The 21627-nt window shown below is 46.5% G+C and overlaps 1 protein-coding gene across 1 annotated transcript in view; it reads right to left on the bottom strand.

The window, feature by feature from the left end:
* The window catches only part of Tmem163 (transmembrane protein 163), a 189982-nt gene that overhangs the window by 156537 nt on the left and 11818 nt on the right, over positions 1-21627 (bottom strand). The window lies entirely within an intron of this gene.

Below are 21627 nucleotides of genomic sequence, written 5' to 3'. Positions count from 1 at the left end.
TCTCCTCTTTCCCTTTAGTGTCCTGTCCCTTCCCCTGCTCCCTTTCTCTCTCTGTCACTCTCCCCCAGACCATGCAACCAGGCCCTGCAGACCCACTACACAGATTCCATATCAGACATTGTGCCTTCTCTCCACTGACCGGCACCCACGGTACACAATATGCTCTTGGTTTACAGATCCCTCTCTCGTCCTCTCTCCCTCCCTCCCTTCCTCCCTCCCTCCCTCCCTCCCTCTCTCTCTCTCTCTCTTTCACACACACACACACACACACACACACACACACACACACACAATATTCAAAGGTAGCTGAGCAGTTCTTGCTCACACAGACACCCCCAGCACAGCCTGTGACTTTCTAGTAGGTGTTCTGTAGACAAGAGGAGAAAGTATATCAGATTCTGTTATCAAAACATACGGGGCCAGCAACAGGCCGGAGGACATGGAGGCACTAGAGTGCCTGGTGTCAGCATTTTCCTTAAGACAGCTCTGAGCGCCAAGGTCACAGCCAGCAGGGAACTGGGGAAGCTCCATCTGAACACTGCTGACCACAGATATTCCCTGAACTTCTGGGTTTTAAAGGGTACGATTGAACTTGAGGTAAAGTCAGAGTACTAAAATCTCAATATATTAACGATGACTCAAGATAATCGTTGGCCTTTGTGTGCCACGTGACTCTGCCCCTTGGCAATGCTGGTTCCCACACTAGCCATGCCACCCCTACCCATGGGGCCAACACTACTTACTATCTTGCTTTACAGGTGAGGAAGCTTGGATCTACCAAAAGTCACGTTTTCAAGGTCACAGAGCAAACAAGCAGACTTTGGTCTCTGCCTCAGGAATACCGTCCCATGCATTCAGCCTCTTATTGGACTGAGAAACTTCTACCGATTAGTGACAGGAAAGCTTTAGCAAGAGCGACTGTAACATCAGAAAGTCTGCTTATGGATGGGAGGGGTGATGGCTCAGTTGGTAATGTGCTTGTCTTGCAAGCATAAGGACCTGAGTTTGATCCCTAGAGCCCATGTTTAGAAGGAGGAGGAGGAAGAGGAAAAGGAAGAGGAAGCAGCAGCCCAGTCAGGGGGCATGTGGCTGCAGTCCCGGTGACGGTAAAATGGAAAGTGGAGGCAGGAAGATTTTCTAGGACTTGCTGGCCAGTTGACGGTGAGTTCCCAGCCTGTGCAAACTCTGTCTCCAAACGAAATCAAACACCAAGGTAGATGGCCCCCAAGGCGTGACAGCTGAAGTTGTCTTCGAGCACACACACCGCATAGAGTTTCTCTAGTGAGGGTTATAGATCCACTCAACCACCATCCACCATGCAAAATGCAAAATCAAACAAGGCCTGACTAGACTGGTACGCAGTACTGTAAGGTGGTAGCGAGATCTATTAACACAAGCAGGAGCCTGAAGGAGACGAACATTCTCCCGAGACCAAGGACAGAAGGAAGAACATTTACTTCTTAGGGAATGCCGTAAGGACGAGATTTCTTGGCAGCTGAGGCTCTGGCAAGGCTGCACTCCAGAGGACTCAAACGAAAGGGCATGGAGTAAGAAGGAACCCTAAAACCCAGGGTGCAGGAAAGACAGATGCCAGTTGAGCAGAAGGAATGGGGCCCCAGGAACAAGTCTGTCATTAGCTGTTTTTACTCTTTACTCTTTTTACTCTGTGATTTTTTGGGGGCTCCCCACTCAGATTCCAAATAAATAATACACACGGAGGCTTATTATTACTTATGAATGCTCAGCCTTAGCTTGGCTTGTTTCTAGCCAGTTTTTCTAAACTGAAGCTATCCAGTCTATCTTTTGGCTCTGGGCTTTTCTCTTTTTCTATTTCTGTATACTTTTCTTTACTTCTTACTCTGTGGCTTACTATATAGCTGGGTGGCTGGCCCCTGATGTCCTCCTTCTTCTCTTGCTCCTCGATCTTTCTCTCCCCAGATTTCTCTTCCTATTTATTCTCTCTGCCTGCCAGCCCTACCTACCCTTTCTCCTGCCTTGCTATTGGTCATTCCCTTTCTCCTGCCTTGCTATTGGCCATTCAGCTCCTTATTAGACCAATCAGGTGTTTTAAACAGGCAAAGTAACACAGCTTCACAGAGTTAAACAACTGCAACCAAAAATAATATAACACATCTTTGCATCCTTAAACAAATATTCCACAGCATAAATGAATGCAACACATCTTAAAATAATGTTCTACAACACAACCTCCACACAAAGACTTGAGGGGCTGGAGATGTAGCTCCAATGGTAGAGTAGTTACTTAGTATGTGTGAAGTTCTGGGTTCCATTCCCTTTACTGCAAAGAATGGAAAGAAAAGGAACAAAACAACAAAACAAAACCGAGGCTGGGAAGGCAGCACGGTTAGTGAAGCGGTTCCCTTGCAAGAGAGAAGGCTTGAGCTCTGTCCCCAGAAGTCACAAACAGAAGCTGGGCATGCAACTGGAGAGATGACTCAGTGGGTAATAGTACTTGCCGTGTGTGTACTGATGCCCTGAGTTCAGATCCCCAGAGCCCAACAAAAACTGGAAGCCATTGAACATGTCTGTTTTACTGGTAGGGTAAAAAAGGAGACTCCACAAGCTTGAAGGTCAGCAAGCCTGGCCTTACACAGCAGTCAATAAAAGATATTATCTCAAACCAGGTGTTAGGCAAGGATCAACATCCAAAGTTACCCACTGACAGTCACATGCAGGCTGTGCCACTGCATAGTATACACATGTGCACATACACCTGCACGCCCACACACTAACAACCATAGTCTCTCTCTGTCTCTATCTGTCTCTCTGTCTCTCTGTCTCTGTCTCTGTCTCTCTCTCTCTCTCTCTCTCTCTCTCTCTCTCTCTCTCTCTCTCTCACACACACACACACACACACACACACACACACACTAACGGACTATGACTATCATTTCCTGGCCCACCTTTCGATCTCCATTTCCTCCCCTCATGGCGTCATGACTGAAATGTAACAGGATCTTCTTCCAATTGCCCCCGGGAGCTGAGTTGACAAAGTGATTGTCAGTACGTGTGTCCTCACTGGGGTCAGTGGTATTACGTCTAACAGCCCTGGCTGAGTCAGTTCCTGGAGCCAGAATTGTGTCATAAACATGTTTAACCCTCAGGAACGAAGTGATTGCTTTCAAACTCGCCAGCTTCCCTGGGTCTCCACAACAAACTGCACTGAAGGCTCTTCCTCTCTACCAGCATCAAAGTGTCTTGCGTACAGAAAGAGCTGTGGCTGGGAAGAAAACAATAAGCCATATCCTGAGCAGTGAGGAACATTTTACCTTGAGCAGTTTAGCGGGAACTGTGTTGTTTTTTGCCGAGAGTCACCTTTCAGCAGTAGAAATGTGAAACTGTGAAAGGAACGGTGTGTGTGAGAAGACTGTAAGGCACCCTCTTCCAGGAATGCCACTAGGAAGTCCAGAGTGCGCTCCTCAGCTCTGGAGCCCCCAGTTCAGCTCCCTGCTGTCCCCATCACACTCCTCCTACTGCTACTGAATAATTCCAAGGAGCATTTTCTCTGGGGTCAGAAATAGCTGTGTGAGGCAGGGCGTGGAGGAGCACACCCGAAATCCTAGCGCTGAAACTGGAGGATTTCTGGGAGCTTCTGAGCCCGGCGTTGATTACACAGAGAGACTATTTCCCAGGAAGAATAAAGGAAAATAGAAGGGAAGAGGGAGGAGGGAGGAGTGGGGGGCTCTTTGGTGAGGAAAGGAAAGAGGGCACATTGACATAAGTCATATATGTCATTTTCATAAAACACAAGCCATGTTTTTATGGCACAGAACCTCAGTTTATTATATTCTGTTTTCTTTAAAAAACAACAACAACAACAAACAGGGCTTCATGCCTTCATGCCCAGACTGGCCTTCAAGTCATTGTGTAGCTTACAATGACCTTGAATCCCCTTCTCCTTTACTCTGCTTCCCAAGTGCTGGGATTACAGGCATGTACCTCCAACCCTGGTTTGCGTGGTGCTGAGAATCAGGCCAGGCCCTTGTGTAGCATCTACCCACTGAGCCACATATTCAAGGAGAGTCCTTCTTTTTCTTAAGATTTATGTTGAGGGGCTAGAGAAATGGCTCGGCAGTTAAGAGCACTGACTGCTCTTCCAGAGGACCTAGGTTCAATTCCAAGCACCCACATGGCAGCTCTCAACTGTCTATAACTCCAGTTCCAGGGGACCCAACACCCTCACACAAACATATATGCAGGCAAAACACCAATGCACATAAAAGAAAAATAAATAAATCACTGTTTTTTAAAAGATTTCCTTTTTTAATTTTGCTTACCTGCACTTGTGTAAGAATGTGCATGTGTGTGAGGGCACTTTCATAGTTCAGGAAAGGATGTCTGATCCCCTGGAGGTGGAGTTACCAATGGTGTAAGCCCTATAACATGGTTTCTGGGAACTGCACTCTGACCCCTCTTAAACACTGAGTTGTTTCTCCAGCCCCAGGAGCTTAATTCCTGAGTGCCAAAAATACCAACCAACTCCGATTAACAGAGAAGGGATTTAGGCAGAGTTCAGAGATCCGCCTTAAAGGCTAGGACCACAAGCTCCAAAAGCTGCCAGAAGAGAGGGACAGGATATAGAACACAGGGGCCATGGCCTTGTCCCTCTAGTGACAAAGCCCCCAGGGTTGCTTGAGACCGAATGACTCCTGGCTGGGATGGCAGCTGGGCCACCGGGGCCAGATGCTGCTGTCACTTCCAGTATTGGGGGAACTCCATGTGTGTGCGTGCCAGGCTGAAAGCTCCAGCAAGAAGCCAGACCTTGAAGCTACTTTTGCTTCGGTTTTGTGCCTCAGCCACACTGCAGGCACCACAGACAAGTTTAATCCAGCCTCCCAAGCCTGGCCTCCCTCCCACCAGGCTGCAAATGGCAGACAGCAAAGAGCAAGAGACAAAGAGCAAATTCAGAAATGTCTGTTCCCACGGTTGGGGAGATAGCTGCGCAGGAGGACCCGGGTTCAGATCCCCAGCGGTCCCAGAAAAGCTGGATGGTGGGGTGGAACATCCCTGGAGACGGCTCAGCTGTTTACAACACTGCATTTCCAGACGACCAGAGTTCAATTCTCAGCACCTACACAGTGCTTCACTACTGCCTGTAACTCCAGTCCTGGAGGAATCCGCTGCCGAGGGAGACATCTCTATGAAGTGTTTGTTGTGCAAACACGAAGACTTGAGTTGGGATTCTGGCACCCATATGAAAAGCTGGGCTTGGTGGCACACCTCGACAAGAGAATCCCTGTGGCTCACCATCCAGCTGGCCTACTGGAGCACAGACAGAGCAAAGGCCCCTTCACACCTCCCTTCAGCCGGCCTCCTGAAGCTAAAGTTTCATTGACTAGAGCCAATTCTTTTCATTCTGTGAGGTTCAACAAGAGACCTATCTCAAAAGATAAGCTAGGGATCAATCAATGAAGACATCAGAGCCTCTGGCCTACACACACATAGTGCACAGGTCACACACACACACACACACACACACACACGCACGCACACTGAGAAAACCCTTCTCCACAGTACCGCATAGACAGCCCTGAAGTGAAGTTCACACTGGCCTTCTGCTTCGTACATCCCAGGTAATCCATTGATTTATTCAGCTGAAGCTACATCAGCAATTTCTAAAATAAAAAAAGTCACTAATCAGATTCTAAACTGGATTTCTTCTTCCCCGGAAAGGTCGCTGAATACTGACCTCTGCAGAACCATGAGCAAACAATGAGAACCACCACCAGCTCTCCCTCCGACTTCACCTGAGTACCTTGGCTTTCTTTAGACAGCCGGTGCAAGACTAACTAGTTAGACCTTGTACAAGCAAACCATGGCTGTAGCCACCAATATAAAGGCTGATGCCAGCAAGAAACAAACAGATTTCCAAACTAAAGACAGCTCATTAATTTACTGCCAAACTTCGCCTGCCCCTTTACCTGCTATAGCAAGCCATGTCCTTAAGGCCAGACACATACAGTAGGAAAGACCAGGCTCTGTTCAGGATAGAACCCTGTTCTGAAGGGGCTCACAAGTGTGACATCTGGGATGGTAGAAGGGAGACACTAACAACCAAGGAGGGTTATGGGATGGAGATCCATGTAAGAGCCCTGAGCAGAGTCAGACTCTGAAGACAGTAAGACAGGAAAAAAAAAATGGGGAGAGTGCCCTCTGAACCGTGTCTGCAGCTGGCCTTCTGGAGTAAATGTCCCCTGCAGTCAGGGCCTTCTGTTGTGTGGACTGAATAAAGCAAAACCAAACTCCAGTGATATCAATAACCCAGTCTGGTGTCTGGGACTCAATCACAATCTTCTGGGTTCCAAACAGCTTGGATAGTCGCACTTCCCTGACCTTCTGTCGTTCACAGAACACAAAGCTTGCTTCCTCCTCCTCCTCTCAGGCCAGCTCCCCCACTCCTGCTGCTGTCCTTGGTGGTCATCCCATGGTGCTGGCATCTCCAAAAATCTGGGATCTGCTGGTACAACTGAGATGTCCTTTCAGCAATAGCTTCTCCTGGGTTCTCTTCAGGGACGCTGGCTCTGCCACCTGGTGCCAAGTCTCAACTTCTGCCCCTGGTCTCTTCGGTCCTGGGGATTCCACGGTAACTAAGATTGCACCTTCGCCAGTGGCCTCTCCTGGCTGCTCATTGTGCCAAGCTTCAGCTGCTCTCCAAGCTTCAGCTGCTCTCCAAGCTTCAGCTGCTCTCCAAGCTTCAGCTGCTCTCCATAACTCTTTCATGTCTTCAAAGCCAGTGCTACCTGGGAGACTCTTACACATTACCATATTTGACTACCAGCACAAGATGCAGCCTTGGCATCCTCTGGACCACAGCTTCTGTGTGCTGACCCTGTGTGAGGAAACACTTCCTGGAAGATTTCACCTCAGGGATGCTGGTCTGTCCTTTATCACAGCTGATTCTTCACCCCAGATAAGCAGCATCAATTGCCCCAGCAAAGGGAATGTTTTACTGCAGTGGGGCTGATCTCTTGTTAATTATAGCTGACACTTCAGGTCTAACTTACCAGACACCACACAGTATTAATACAAAATAGCACACAAGTGGTTCTGACAGAGTCTTTCTACCTCTCTGAAACTTCACAAGGTAGGCCTCCACCACCTGCATTTCTCTCAACATTCTTATCATCCAAGTTACCAGATAACAACCTGCTGAGAAATGTGGCCCAAACATTATGTTCCCAAATCCACAGCACAAAGAAATAACTGCAGAGGCCAGGGACTATCTATCCTTGTAAAAAACAACAAGTCAGCATAGTAAACTCACACTGAGATCTACCTTGAGAACGTGGAGTTATGCCCCTGGGTAAGAGCTGGAGTCGTGGACATACACTGTACTTCTCGTCAGCAGTGGGGTTTCAGCTAGGTTCCAGACTTCTTGGAGTCGTTAAAATCTCTGTACCGAGTGGAGCTGGTAAGTTCAAGCTTCTTCTAAGCACCGTTGCGAGAGCAGGTGAAACTGCATATGTAAACCACCTAGTACAAGGTTCCTGGTACACGGTAGCTGAGAGATGAATAGCAGAGACACAGGCATTTGGAGGAGGCAAGCCTCAATTGGCCACTGCAATTACTTTCTAAATGCGGAACGGACAACATAAAGAGGTCTAGTGATCACTAAGTTATTAAAATTCCAATTCTATGCTACTGTATTAGTTTGCATTGCTATGACAGAATGTCTGACAAACAGCTCACAGCTTGGTAGCAGGAGCGAGAGACAGCATAAAGCAACAAGAGGCAAGGTAAGGCAATATACGAGACAATACAAACCATTATGAGGCAATGTGAGGAGGCAGAACCAAAAGAGCAGTTTGAGGTGCTAGAGTGTGAGGTGATAGAGTGTGAGGTGACAGAGTGTGAGGTGATAGAGTGTGAGGTGACAGAGTGTGAGGTGATAGAGTGTGAGGTGACAGAGCATGAGGTGACAGAGCGCAAGGAGACAGAGCGCGAGGAGGAAGAGCATGAGGTGGAAGAGCGTGAGGTGGAAGAGTGTGAGTAGACTCAGTGTGAGGAGACAGAGTGTGAGGTGATAGAGTGTGAGGAGACTCAGTGTGAGGAGACAGAGTGTGAGAAGGAAGAGCATGAGGTGACAGAGTGTGAAGCAACAGCATGAGGCAGAGTGTGAGGTGGCAGAAAGAGTGAGACAGTGTGGGGCAGCATGAGCCTGGAGTAGTGGAGACAGTTTGGTGAGGGATTGAGGAATCTGTCGATCGGGAAAGAGGACTGTGAAACTGATATGATTTGGAGTGAGTGGGAGCGTGAGGCAGCACGAGGCAGTGCTGATCAACTTTTTACCAACCAGGAAACAGAGAAAGGAGGCCAGAACAGTGGCCTTTGTAACCTTCAAAAGCCTGCCTCTAATGACCTACTTCTGTCGCCGGCCTCCATATCTAAAGTCTTCGGTCTTCAAAACAGCATTGCCAGCGCAAAGTACCACAGTCAAAATTGAGCATATGGAGGACATTTCAGTTATTCAAGCTGTAACAGGGACTTCAAAGACCAGAGAACCATTAGAACTGACCTTGAGAGGAAAGGCTCTCCAAGGACGGCAATTTAGACGCGGGGCTGCCTGCAAAGGGGGCCGCTTCTCAATCTCTGAGTCACCGCCAGTGTCACGGAGCTGAGAAAGCGGTGTCACCAGCATGACGATCTGATCTCCTGAAAGCCATGAGACCTGCTCACAGCTAAGGACATACTCTTATTTCACCAGAAACAAGCCACAGCTGCCCCATGAACAACAAAAAAATATGCCATCTTTTGTCATTTGAAACTCATTCCCTAATAATGCTGTCTTGATGCAGAGTTGGGCTCCTGCTTTAGGAGACCGGTACATGGATTAATATCTATTCAGCTCTGATAACCTTTCTCCTCTTTCAAACCAGAGAATACCTGGGACTAGCTCCAGATTCTTGCGAAATGACAAGACGCATAGTACTGTTTCCCAGGGGAGGGGGAAAGAAGTAGAAAGTCTTCATTCTCATGAAGGGAACAATGGCTACTTTCCAGTCAAAATGCTAAACTATGAATGGAAGTAATAAAAATGCCAGGAATTTTCATGGATAAAGACATAAGCGAAGATGTGCCCAGCTAAGAAAAGCAAACTCTGTCCTTTCTAGAGAGAGAGAGAGAGGACGGTGATAGGATGGCAAAAATGGGTAAAAGGGTGCCTGCCGCCAAGCCTGACATTCTGAGCTAAACCCGTGGACCAAAAAGATAGAAAAAGAATTGATTCTCTAAACTGTTGCCTGACTTCTACTTGTATGCCATGGCATGCATACACACACAAACACACACCACAAACACACACACATACCGCAAACACATACATGCAGGTACACAGAGATACACAAATGCACAGACACACACACACCACAAACACACACACATACCACAAACACACACACACAGGCACACAACACATACTGCAAACACACAACATGCAGGCACACAGGCACACAGGCACACACACACACACACACACACACACACTGAATGAAGATGTTTTGATTTTTAGAGAAATGGTGTTAGGACAACTTAATCTCCCAGAATTGACAATAAATACAGCATAGACTATAATAGACTAAAATGACAGACTGGAAAAATCAAGCATTCATAGAAAAACTGAGTAAGGGCATTGCCTTTCAATACATAGTACTGACTGCTACAGGCCTGTATATTCCCATCAGTGGTCAAGAAGAGGTTGGGGAAGGAAGGAAAATCCCCAGATCACCAACGTAACCGCTGGAGTGAGCAGCAGGTCAGTCTGAGGAGGATGTAGACTAAGATAGACTTCACAAGCTCCACCCAGAAGCAAGAACTTTGGGTCCCAAGAGACCCTGTGGTCCACAGAGACGGCAAAAGATGTCGAAGCCAACCAAGCAGACAGCACAAACAGAGTCAAAGCTCCAGTCTGGGCCAGAGACCGCACTAAAGAGAAATTACTAGAGGCAGAGAATAACGTGAACAAACCAGAGACAACTGAGGAAAAGGAAATCTCAGTTCTTCTTTTGTGATTATTTTTATTTTTAATGAGGTCTTTGTGTACGCTGCAGGGAGGGCTGTGCACCTGAATACAGGTGCCTAAGGGGGCCAGAAAGGGGCAGCAACTCACCTGGGACTGGGGCTACTGGGGTCTGTGGACCTCCAGACATTAGTGCTGGGAACCAAGCTCTGGTCCTCTGCAAGAGCAGCAGAGGTTACAACTGCTGGGCCCCAGGAAGCTCAGTCAAAGAGAACCTGGAGCAACAGTAGGTGGGCCATATTTTGTCATTGCTTTATTGGGCGAGCAACAGTAGGTGGGGCCATATTTTGTCATCACTTTATTGGGGGAGCAAGAGTAGGTGGGCCATATTTTGACATTGCTTTATTGGGCAAGCAACAGTAGGCGGGCCATATTTGACATCATTTTGTTGGGCGAACAAGGGAGAGCAAGAACCGTGATGTTGCAAAGCCCCTCTCTAGACTCTTCACAAACATAGGGAAGACTTGTGTCACTTGCGGAAGTGACAGTGGAACACCTCAAATATGCCATTAAGTGAAACAAATGAGAAGTCACACACCAGGAAAGCACACTGGGCAAGCATCACTGATAGCCATGAATGACCTTGAATTTCTGATTTTCCTTGTCTCTTCCTCCCAAGCATTGGGATAACAGGTGTGAGACACCACACCTGGACTGAACATAATATTTTGAACTAAGTAAGTAGTAATTAAGAAAATCATATCTAGCTGGACAGTGGCAGTTCACGCCTTTAATCCCAGCACTCAGGAGGAAGAGGCAGGCAGATCCCTGTGAGTTCAAGACCAGCCTGGACTACAAAATAAGTTTCAGAACAGGCTCCAAAACTATACAGAGAAACCCTATCTCAAAAAAAAAAATAGAGAAAGAGAAAGAAAGAGAAAATCATATGTGAATATAAAACATGCAAAAATCAGATTTTAAAACTTCAGAAATACATAATTGAAAAAAATGAAACTTTTTAAAGTAGGAAGTGAGACTCAGAAAAGACTTTGGAAAGAAAGAAAAATTTGAGCTGCAGAGACGGCTCAGTGTTTAAGAGTTCCAGCTTCTCTTCCAGAGGACTCAGGTTCAATTCCAGCATTCATGGCTCAAAATCCGTAACTCCAGCTCCAGATAACCCAAGACCTGCTTCTTGCCACCATAGGAACTGCATACATGGCAAAATACCCATACACATAAAAGAAAACATAAATAAAATTGTTAAAAGCATATGTTTAAAATACAATATACATATTGCCAGGCAGTGGTGGTGCCTGCCTTTAATCCCAGCACTCAGGAGGCAGAGGCAGGCAGATCTCTGTGAGTTTGAAGCCAACCTGGTCTACAAGAGCTAGTTCCAGGCCAGGCTCTAAAACTACAGCAAACCCCTGTCTAGAAAAAACAATAAAATAAAATAAAATATATATTTTTGGTTTTGTTTTTCTAGACAGGATTTTTCTAGCCCTGGTTGTCCCAGAACTTACTCTGTAGACCATGATGGTCTCAAACTCAGAGATCTGCCTGCCTCCCAAGTGCTGAGATTAAAGGCATGTGCCAGTACCACGCAGTTAAAAAATATATTTTTTAAGAAAAAAAATTTTTATTTCAACAATGTGGGAAATTTACAAAAGAATATGAATAAAACAAAATAGGAATACTCTTAGAGAACTAAGAAAATAGAGAAAATTTTATTAAATCAAATAGAATCTGGGAGGAGAGGGGCAGACATCAAGGTCAGGCAAAGAGAACCCAGCATGCACACACATTAGAGCTCTCTAAAGAATAAAAAGGAAGCAAGAGAACAGAGACAGACAATTATAACTCAAAAATTTTTGCAAAATAAGATGGCAGGAAGCTATGCCTTATATTTGGAAAAGCTGAAATTGCTCTTGGATTTTGTTTTAAGAGAGTAATGATTTGAGTAACCAAGAAAACCTCACATTACCTTTGAAAGGAAGAAAATGAAACATCTCATCAAACATTGTTAGCAATGCTTTGTGCCCTGACACAATGGGGTAATACGTTTAAGATACCTGGGAAAGAAAATAGAAACCAAAGATTTTTATATTTAGCCAAAATTCATGTATAAAGACCACAGCATGTGGGGGGGGGGGGGCGGAGGGGTAGCAACTGACACAAATTGTGGCACTGTGACAATAAACTGTCCCTGAAGCTGAAGAGAGGGGAGAAAGTTCTCAGGTGAAGTATCACTGGGGATTGGCAGAGATTGTTTAGAACATGTTCATTTGTAGACCGAAGACCAAAAGATGGCTACGAGAAAACAGAGTGTCCGTGTTGTCTATATGACCTGACAGTGTAGATGCTGGACCATACTGCTGAGAGTGGAGAAGCACTGGAGACTACATTAAAAAAAAAATGACAGCATATGAAAAGGTAAGAAAAGTTTATTGGAAATATATGAAAAAGTATAAATTCAATGACTTCCTTAAAGGCAAGCTATTATTTCAAATTAGATATGCAAAGAGAGGGGAGAGGAAATAAAAGGGGATCAGTATGTAATAGAGTAAAATAAATATAAAAAACAATGATTTTCAAAAGCAGGCTGAAAGTGTAGCTCAGCTGGTAGAGAGTGTGTATGTGTGCTGTGCACAAAGCCCTAGGTTCAAGTCCCAGCTCCGCATCAACAGACATGAACCTGTAACCACAGCTCCCAGGAGACGGAGACAAGGAAGGTCAGAAGTTCAAGATCATCCTCAGGGATGTTTATAGAAAGGTCAAGGTCAATCCAGGCTGGAAACTCAGTGGGTAAAAAAGTGGGGAAGGGATTCGAATGTTTCGGAAGAATGGAGGTACCAATGTCGTGTTTTCCACTGATTCTGAGATTACTGCATAAAGTTCTTAAACCTGAGCCGAACAGAATCAGAAACTGTCATCAATAAATTCTCTACTCAGTCTTGACAAACCCTAACATGTCACTGCATTTGCTTCCAAAACATTTTTATAACAAAAGTCACAGTTCTGATTGGCGCTCCTCGAATGCCCGTCCCCCCAAGCGACTCACTCCCCTGAGTGTGTTCCTCCTGCCGTCTCTGTACTTGTCTCATCAGTGACTTTTGGAACCACAAGTACCATGCTGTACCTACTGAGGATTATACAGTTAGCAGAGCCTGCAATTCTGTGTCTGTGAATACAGACAACATGGAAGTGTTACAGCGTCACTGGGGGGTCACAACTCTGGACTTGGGATCCTAATATTTACTGAGTGGGATGGAGCCAGGGATCTTATTTATAAATATTTACACACACAAGCATCGCACACAACAAAGGCTCCCCTCTTGTACTTCTCGCTCATGCTAATTTCAATAAACATTTGTGCCTAGAACTCAACTTTACTTTATCAATAAAGAAGGATTTGTTTTGTTTTATTCTGCTGTTTTAAAGAACACTCACACACACACACACACACACACACACACACACACACAGGAATGTAATGACCCTCTGAATTAAGAGTGCAGGCCTGGTTTTATTCAAACCTTTAGAAGGAGGTATGAAAGCAACCCAGAAAGTTCAGACACCCAGAGCAACCCCACTCAAAGTACTGAACAATTAAGACACAGTCTGTCTATGTAGCTATCACATTTCTGATGGTCCGTGTAGATGTACATACAAGCATATTTTTGAACAATATCATACAAAGGAAAATGTTGACAATACAGTATGACTGTTCTCCCTCTCTTAAGTCCAAATTAGCCTATGTAGTTTGGTTTTTGTTGTTGCTGTTCTGGGGGGGAGGGGGGGGAATTGAGACAGGGTTTCTCTGTGTAACAGTCCTGGCTATCCTGGAACTCTCTCTGTAGACCAGGCTGGCCTTGAACTCACAAAGATCCACCTGCCTCTGCCTCCCAAGTGCTGGGATTAAAGGCACCACCACCACGGCCTGGCTTAGCCTATGTAGTTTTGTAGTTTTAACTCACTTGTCTCGGTCACCGCTTTAAGCATTTATATATTTAAGTATGCACCTGATTTTCAAAACTTGCCTGTCTTTTTTTCTCCATTGTACTATATTTAGGGAACAACATTATTTTTATTGGTGGTGTGTACAGGCAGAAGTTCATTTTAAGATAGTAAAATGAAAATACTAAAATACTTGTTATAAAAAGGGTACATGGGGCCTGATTAAGCCAAAGCCTGCATCTAAGTACAGTGCACTGTTTGACGGCAGGAGGGACGGCTCAGATTTCCTGTTAATGGGCTGCTGTCTCCTTCCTAGGTTTTTGCTATTAGAAACTAAAGTGATGGAGTGAGTGAGACATTCAGAGGGGAATGCCCTTGTTGTGCTGGCATGAGAACTTGAGGCAGGGTCCCCAACACCTACATGAATCCGGGCTGGCAGTGTGTCTTGGCGAGGCAGGGACAACCAATCTAGATTAACAGCAGTCTAGGTTTTTTGAAAGACTCTGTCAGCATCCCCAACAATAAACCCCAATAACAATAAAGCAGAGAATGGTACAGGAAGATACTGGAGCCAACCTCTGGCTTTACACACATGCACACACGCACACACACACACACACACACACACACACATGCAAACACAATCTTGTACATTTCCTCAGACACACGTGAGTGAATGCTTTGTAAATGCTTTCTACTCGACGGCTCGTCTCTCTGTTTTACACGTTATTCTCTAGTGCACAGGGGGTTTTTTTGTTTGTTTGTTTGCCTATAGCTAAATTGATTGGTGTATACTTGGGTGTGTGAGAAAACCTTTATGCCATGACCTGGCTGTGCCTCTCCTGGGTGCCTATCCAAAGGACTCCAAGTCAGTGAGATCCATTCACATCCATATCCAGCACCTGAGGGGTAAGGCGAGAAGCTGGCCTCCTCACCAGCAGCTGTCGTGTGTGCTTGCACCAGCACACAAACACCGGCATACAAAAAGAAGCAAACATGGATAAAGAGACATTAAAATCCAGAGAAAGTTAAAGCATTCTACAAGAAAAAGGCAACTAGGTGCTCAATCTGAGGAACAGAGTTCAGATCCCAGCATTAGCACCACAAGCCGTAGCCCAAGCCCACGGGCCACATAGTCAAGCACAGCTATGAATACGGCCCAACACAAAACTATAAAGTTACCCAAAACATTACGAAACAGTTTGTGCATTTTTTTTATGATTCAGTTGTGCAGTTCTCGTGTGAACTTCGTAGATGACAACACTGTGTCATGGTGACAAGCAGTCAGACATGCCATGCAAGGCCTTTCCCTGAGTGGGATGGAGTTCCCTTCTGCTTCAAAGCCCACCACCGCCTGCCTGCTTAGACCTGAGCTCCTCTGGGGAAGACAGCTCTCCTTCTTAAGGTCCTGTGCGCCGTGCTCCCAGCACCTTTCCCTCACCAAGGAGCACAACCACAAGCGGGAATGAGGAATGGCCACTGGGCAAGGATGCTCTAGCCAGAGCGGGAGAGTTTGCTGACTGTCAAGTGAACAGAGTCTAGAATCACCTAGGAGACGGGCCTCTGAGCATATCTGGAGAGGACTTCTTGGTTATATGAACTGATGTGGGAAGACCCACATTAATTGTAGGTGGGGCCATCTCCTAGCCAGGGGATCCTGGGCTGTATAAAATGGAGAAATCGAGCTAACCACCGGCAAGCAGTCATCTCTCTCTGCCTCTTGATTCTGAATGGAGCGGTTGCTTCAAATTCCTGCCCGTGTGCCTTCCCTGCCGTGACAGACTGTACCCTTAACAGCAGCCAGAATGAACTCTTCATTCCCAAAGCTGCTTCGGTCAGAGTATTTTATCACGACGGCAAGCAAAGATGCTAAGACAAACATTTCCCCTTTGGTTTTTTTTTTTTTTCTTCTAGGTTGTTTTTCGTTTGTTTATGTGTATGTATGTGTGTCTGTGACGTGTGCGCGGTGCTGAAGAAGCCAGGAGGCGATGCCAGACCACAACAAGTGGTTGTGAGCCGCCTGACCAGGACGCTGGGAACTGAACTCGGATCCTCTGGAAGAGCAGAAAACAGCCTGCAGCACTGAGTCATCTCCCCAGCACTCCTTTCATTTTCCAAAACAGGGTCTCAAAGTCATTCTGTAGTTGGCGGATGACCTTGACCTCTGACACCCCTGCCTTTCCCTTTGGAGTATCGGGATTAGAGGGGTGCACCATCACACCCGGTCTATGCTGTGCTGGGAATTGAACCAAAGGCTTCCTTAAGTTAGGCAAGAACTCTTCCAAATTAAGCCACGTCTTCAGCCCCACAGCCTTCTTTACTGGGGGTCTAGAGCTAGTTTTCTATCTCTCTCCCACTCTCTTCATCTGCTTTTGCAGCCCAGGTCCCTATGAAGTCACATCCTGCGCCTGCACTAAAAATTCACCTTAAAGGGGCAGTTCTCAGAGGCCCAACTCACAGCCGGTACATTACGCAGAGCAGAAATCCTCTCTCTTACAGCTGGCTACCAATCGCGGGTACTCATAGACAGGGGAGGCAGCCAGATAAGCCCTCACCCATCTCTCGGGCCAGCTCCTCCCGTTCAGACCTGAGCAAGGAGCTTAGGACAGGCCTGACATGGTTAGAAGTACAGCCCGGAGCACACCCTCAGCTCCCTTGTGTATCCCGGGCCCTCGTAATAATGCACGCTGGCCACGCTTTAATTAAGGCTGTGCAGAAAGCGCTGAGAACGGAGGCAGGACAGGCAGGCAGCTGCTGGAACCCCTCCTCCGCTGCGGGCTGCAAACAGCAGCCCTTTGTGAGCTGGGAGCTGGGGAAGATGCCCCGTGCTAACAGCAGCAGAGGCCAGTCACCCTCAGTCCCACAGGAGGAAGGAAGGGAGGGGAGGGGAGGGGCTCCTGAAACTAGCCACTTACTTAGTCAACAAAGCCCAAGGTGCAACTTTGCTTTTAGCTCCCTTCCACCTGAGCAGGTCACCATTCCTTTGTCTGGAATCCGCACTTGAAAACACTCTCTCAATCTACTGTGTCAAAATTCACTGCACCCAGCACCTCCAGGCGAACTGTGTTAGGGACCAGAAAGAGAGCCCAGAGAAGCCAGAAATCCGATACTGAGGAGTGTAGATTATCACTGCAGCGATACTGCTGTGATTCAAGGGCTGTGTGACATGTCTCATCTTCATGTCACTGGGAAGGGACATTGACATCACTCTGGAGGACTGTCCAGAAGAGGTGGCCTCTTTTTATTTTTATTTTAAGGGTTAGATACAATTTGGTGAGAAGTCAACTGTGTTAAAGTATGTACCTGTGATCCCGCGCTCAGGAGGTTGAGCTGGAGGAGGGGGGTTTTCTAGCCAGCTTGAGCTATATAGCCAGACTCTGAATAAAATAAAATAGAGATGACTCTGTCCATAAGCTGCCTTCTCGACGATCGTAAAGGATACCCGACTGCATCCCCAGCATCCGTGTCTGTCATCCCAGTGCTGGGGAAAGAGAGACAAGCGGCTCACTGGAACACGTTGGCCGGCCGGCCAAGTCAGAGCAGTGAGATCCAGGTCCAGAAGTAGACTGCCTCAAATGGTGACCACAATAACAAAGATCAGGCAGAGAAGGATTGAGGGAAACCCCAGCACTGACACAGGGCACACTGATTCACAGAAACCCAAGTCACACACACACACACACACACACACACACCAAAAAGTCAATAAAATGAAACTAAATAAGGTATAGTGTAATGAAATAAGATGGCAAGAAGCTAGGAAGCAGGAAATCTAAGATAAAGAGAAGAGAGAGCTCGTGGGTCTGAAGGCAGCAGCACCTGGGGACCACAGCAGCATCTATGGACTGCAATCGCTGTAAGCTGGGGGATGGGCAAAGTCCAGGAACCAAGAGTAAGGTCATAGCAGGCCTCACGGGACACGGTCAGACTAAAACACTGCTCTGTGTTCCTGAGCTTCCAGGGGCAGCAGCTCGGAGGGTAACCTGAGCATCTCTGAGGACAGGACCACGAGGCTAGGAAGGAAGAGCCCAGAGGCGGGAAGTTTTGAGGGCCAAGTTCCCAAAGCCAGTTTCTGTCTGGTTCTGACTTCCGCTTCCACCACCCTGAAGCAGCCTCTATAGTTATCACTCACAGAACACATTGACAGGGAAAGTTATTCCCCCAGCAACCCCAGGATGTGGCTCAAGACTTCCTGCCCACATCCCCCTGAGCTGCCCTGTGGCCCAGGTCAGCAGCAGGCAAATGCTCCACTTGGAGGTTGCTCTGGGAAGAAACTCACACCATTCAGAAGACCAGCGAGGAGAAGACAACGTATGGATCAAAAGTAGCAAGCAGAGGGCATGTAGGGTACTGTGCCTGGCAGGATCAGGAAGAAAGAGAAAGATGGACAGGAAAGATGCACCAAGTACCTCTAGGCAAGTGGCTCTCAGCCTGTGGGTCACAACCCCCATCTGGGTTGCATATCAGGTATTTAAATTATGATTCATAGCAGTAACAAAATGACAGCTATGAGACAGCAACAAAATAATTTCATACCTGGGGTCATCATAACATGAGAAACTGTGTTAAAGGGTTGCAGCATTAGGAAGGATCAGAACCACGGCTCTAGGCTCATGAATGGTTTAGTATGTGCACAGACTTCTCTTGTTAATAAAAATAAATAGAAGACCAGCAAATCCAGCAAAGAATCAGCTACCTGCAGAATCTGTGCCAGGTGCTGAAGACTTTGGTTCAGGAAGTATTTCAGGGGAAGAAGCCCTTAGGGGTGAAGGCACAGCGTTGGAGCTTCACAAACCACACAGCCTGAGAGAAAGGCGAACCCAAAAGGAGAAATTCAGGACGTAAGGAGATCTCTGTCAGCAGTAGTGTTGTAGGCTCAGAGCCTGGGCCTTGGTAGTCTTAACAAGCCAGGTTCAGCCACTCATCCTCAGCAAGGCCGATCAAACAAATAAGCAATGATAAGAAACAGAAAGCAGCAGATTGCTCAACACAGCCACAATGGGAAAGGGAACGGACACTCGCTGACCCCCAAGACAGAGGGCTAGGCTTAAAGGCAAGGCAAGAAATATGCACAGCTGAACAGCCCTGGTCAAGATGTGGTCCCGCCCCTCTATACCATCCAGCCTCTCCTACAACATGGCCTGACCTGCCTGTCACCAGAACTGTGTGAAAGAGATCTCTCTCTAGGGAACAAGCCTCTTCTCGGGCCAGCACCAGACTCCAGCTCTTTTCTTCTCTAAGAGGAGATTCCTAGATAAATTCCAATTTCTTGGGGTGCATGATTTCAAGAATCTGATAACCAAAAAAGAGGGGTGCAAATTCTCCTTAGACCATCTTCACTCCTGCCAGGCCATCATAGAGCCTCTTCGAGGTGGTGAGGCCACGTGACCCCGGAGGACTCTGTGAGAAGCAGTCTGTCCTGTGAGTTCAAGCCAGACCAAAGAACGTGACTCCAGTCCTGTTGAAGTTCAAAGGGCCAAGTCTGGCCAAGGTGGACTCCCAGCACTCAGGAAGCAGAGGCAGGAGGATCTCTGTGAGTTCAAGTCCAGCCTGGTGTGCAGAGCAAGTTCCAGGACAGCCAGGGCTACACAATAAAACTCTGTCTCAGAAAACAATAATTAAGTATAAATAAATAAGTAAATACCACTCTAAACACTCAGATTTTACTCTTAGAACTCAGGAAGTCTCCTGGGGACTCTCAGTCGCCTTCTTTCTTTCTTTTTTTCTTTCTTTCTTTATTTATTTCTTACTTTTCTTTTCTATCTTTTTGTTGTTGTTGTTGTTGAGACAAGGTCTCCCTTATGTAGCATTGGCTGACCTCAAACTTTCAATCCTCCTGCTTCATCCTAAAGTGCTAGGGATGCAGATGTGTGTCACCTGTCCTGGAAGCTGCCTTGGTTCTTCTCTATCTGATCATGTATCCACTGAGGTAAGGGGACACCTTGGGAAGTACCCAGACTTCTCTACTAATGCAGACAACCATGTGATCCTACCTTATCTATCTCACTTCTGTTACCCTCAGGGTATAGAAATAAAAAGGATGAGGGCTTCAGGACAGCTCAGCTGATAGGGACTTGCCACCAGGCCTGAGGACCTGGGTTCAGTTCCTTGGACCCACATGGTGGGAGAAGAGAGTGGACATCTTAAAGTTGCCCTCTGGCTTCCACACATGACACACACATGCATAAAAATGATACAATAAATGGAAAAACTTTCTAAGAAGACACATACATATTATATTATCATGCTTAAAGGTCAAAAATTTAAACTTAATCAAATATTAAAATTCCCACATAGGGGGGCTGGAGAGATGGCTTAGTGATTAAGAGCACTGGCTGCTCTTCCAGAGGACTGGGGTTCAATTCCCAGCACCCACATGGTAGCTCACAACTCCCTGTAACTCCAGCTCCAAGGGATCCAATACCTTCTTCTGGCCTTGGGCCCCAGGCATGCACATGGTATACAGACATATATGTAGGCACAATTTAAAAAAAAAAAAATTCCCGTGTATAAAAAAAAAAAAACCACTCCTTTCGGAGGTTTGCTTTCCTAGTTCTGAAGTCGCCTAATGCACTTCCATGTTGTGTGTGCCTGTATGTGTGATAGAACACGTGTGTATAGAAGCACATATGTGCCTATGTGTGAAGAACACAGAACAACCTCAGATGTCATTTCCCAAGCACCTTTTTGTGTGTTTTGAGAAAAGGGTCTCACTATGTAGCTTTGGCTGGCCTGTGTAGGCCAGACTGGAAGCAAACTCACAGAGATCCACTTTCCTTCGTCTCCCAAATGCTGGGGTTAAATGGATGCACCACCGCCTGGCTCCAGTTTGGTTTTTGTGACAAAGTCTTTCGCTAGCCTGAATCTCACCAATTAGACTAGGCTGGTCAGCCAAGGCGCCCCAAGAGTCTCCCTGCCTCCACCTCCCCAACAAGTGTGCACCACCATACCCAAATTGCTTATTTGTTTGATTTTTTTTTTTTAACATGGGTCCTGGGAGGTCAGATTCAGGTTCCGAGATCTTGGTTTGGAGTACTTTTAGTTTAAGGGGCTTTGTTATTTAGTTTGAGGTTGTTATTTTGTTTTAATGGAGCTGTGTATCTGCTGTGTGGTTGGTGTTAATTGTCAACTTGAGAGAATCTAGATTCACCTGGGAGACCAGCCTCTGGACTTGCCTGTGAGGGATTATCTTGATTTTGTTAACTGAAGTGGGAAGACCTGCCCACTGTGGGTGCCATCATTCCCTTGGTAGGGACACTACATTGAATAAACTGGAGAAAAGGAACTAAGCAGGAATCTTGGCCTCGATTCTTGACTGTGGATGCAACGAGACCAGCTACCCTAAGTTCCTGCCACTGTGACTTTACTCCCATGATGGGCCATACCCTGGAACCAGCAGTCAAAATAACCCTTTCTCCCTTAAATTGATTTGGTCAGAGTATTTGATTGCCTCCGCAAAAAGAAACTAAGACACCACCTTAGAAAATGATTCTTTTCCCTTGAAACTGTTTCCAACATATCTTCATTTCCCACAGAACCAAGCAAGTATCCAGTCCCTAAAAATTAATGTACTCAAATCTCAAAACCAAAGTCAGAATACATTTTCCCCGATCAACTTGACAAAGACATCAATGTTGGCAGAACTCTGAGTTTTTGAAGCTGAACTTTTTTCCTCTCTCTGGCCTCATTATTAC

This window comes from Myodes glareolus, chromosome 5, assembly GCF_982192425.1.
Source record: "Myodes glareolus chromosome 5, mMyoGla1.1, whole genome shotgun sequence".
NCBI lineage: Eukaryota > Metazoa > Chordata > Mammalia > Rodentia > Cricetidae > Myodes > Myodes glareolus.
The sequence above is the reverse complement of the archived record's forward strand: the minus strand, read 5'-3'. Positions and strand labels throughout refer to the sequence as shown.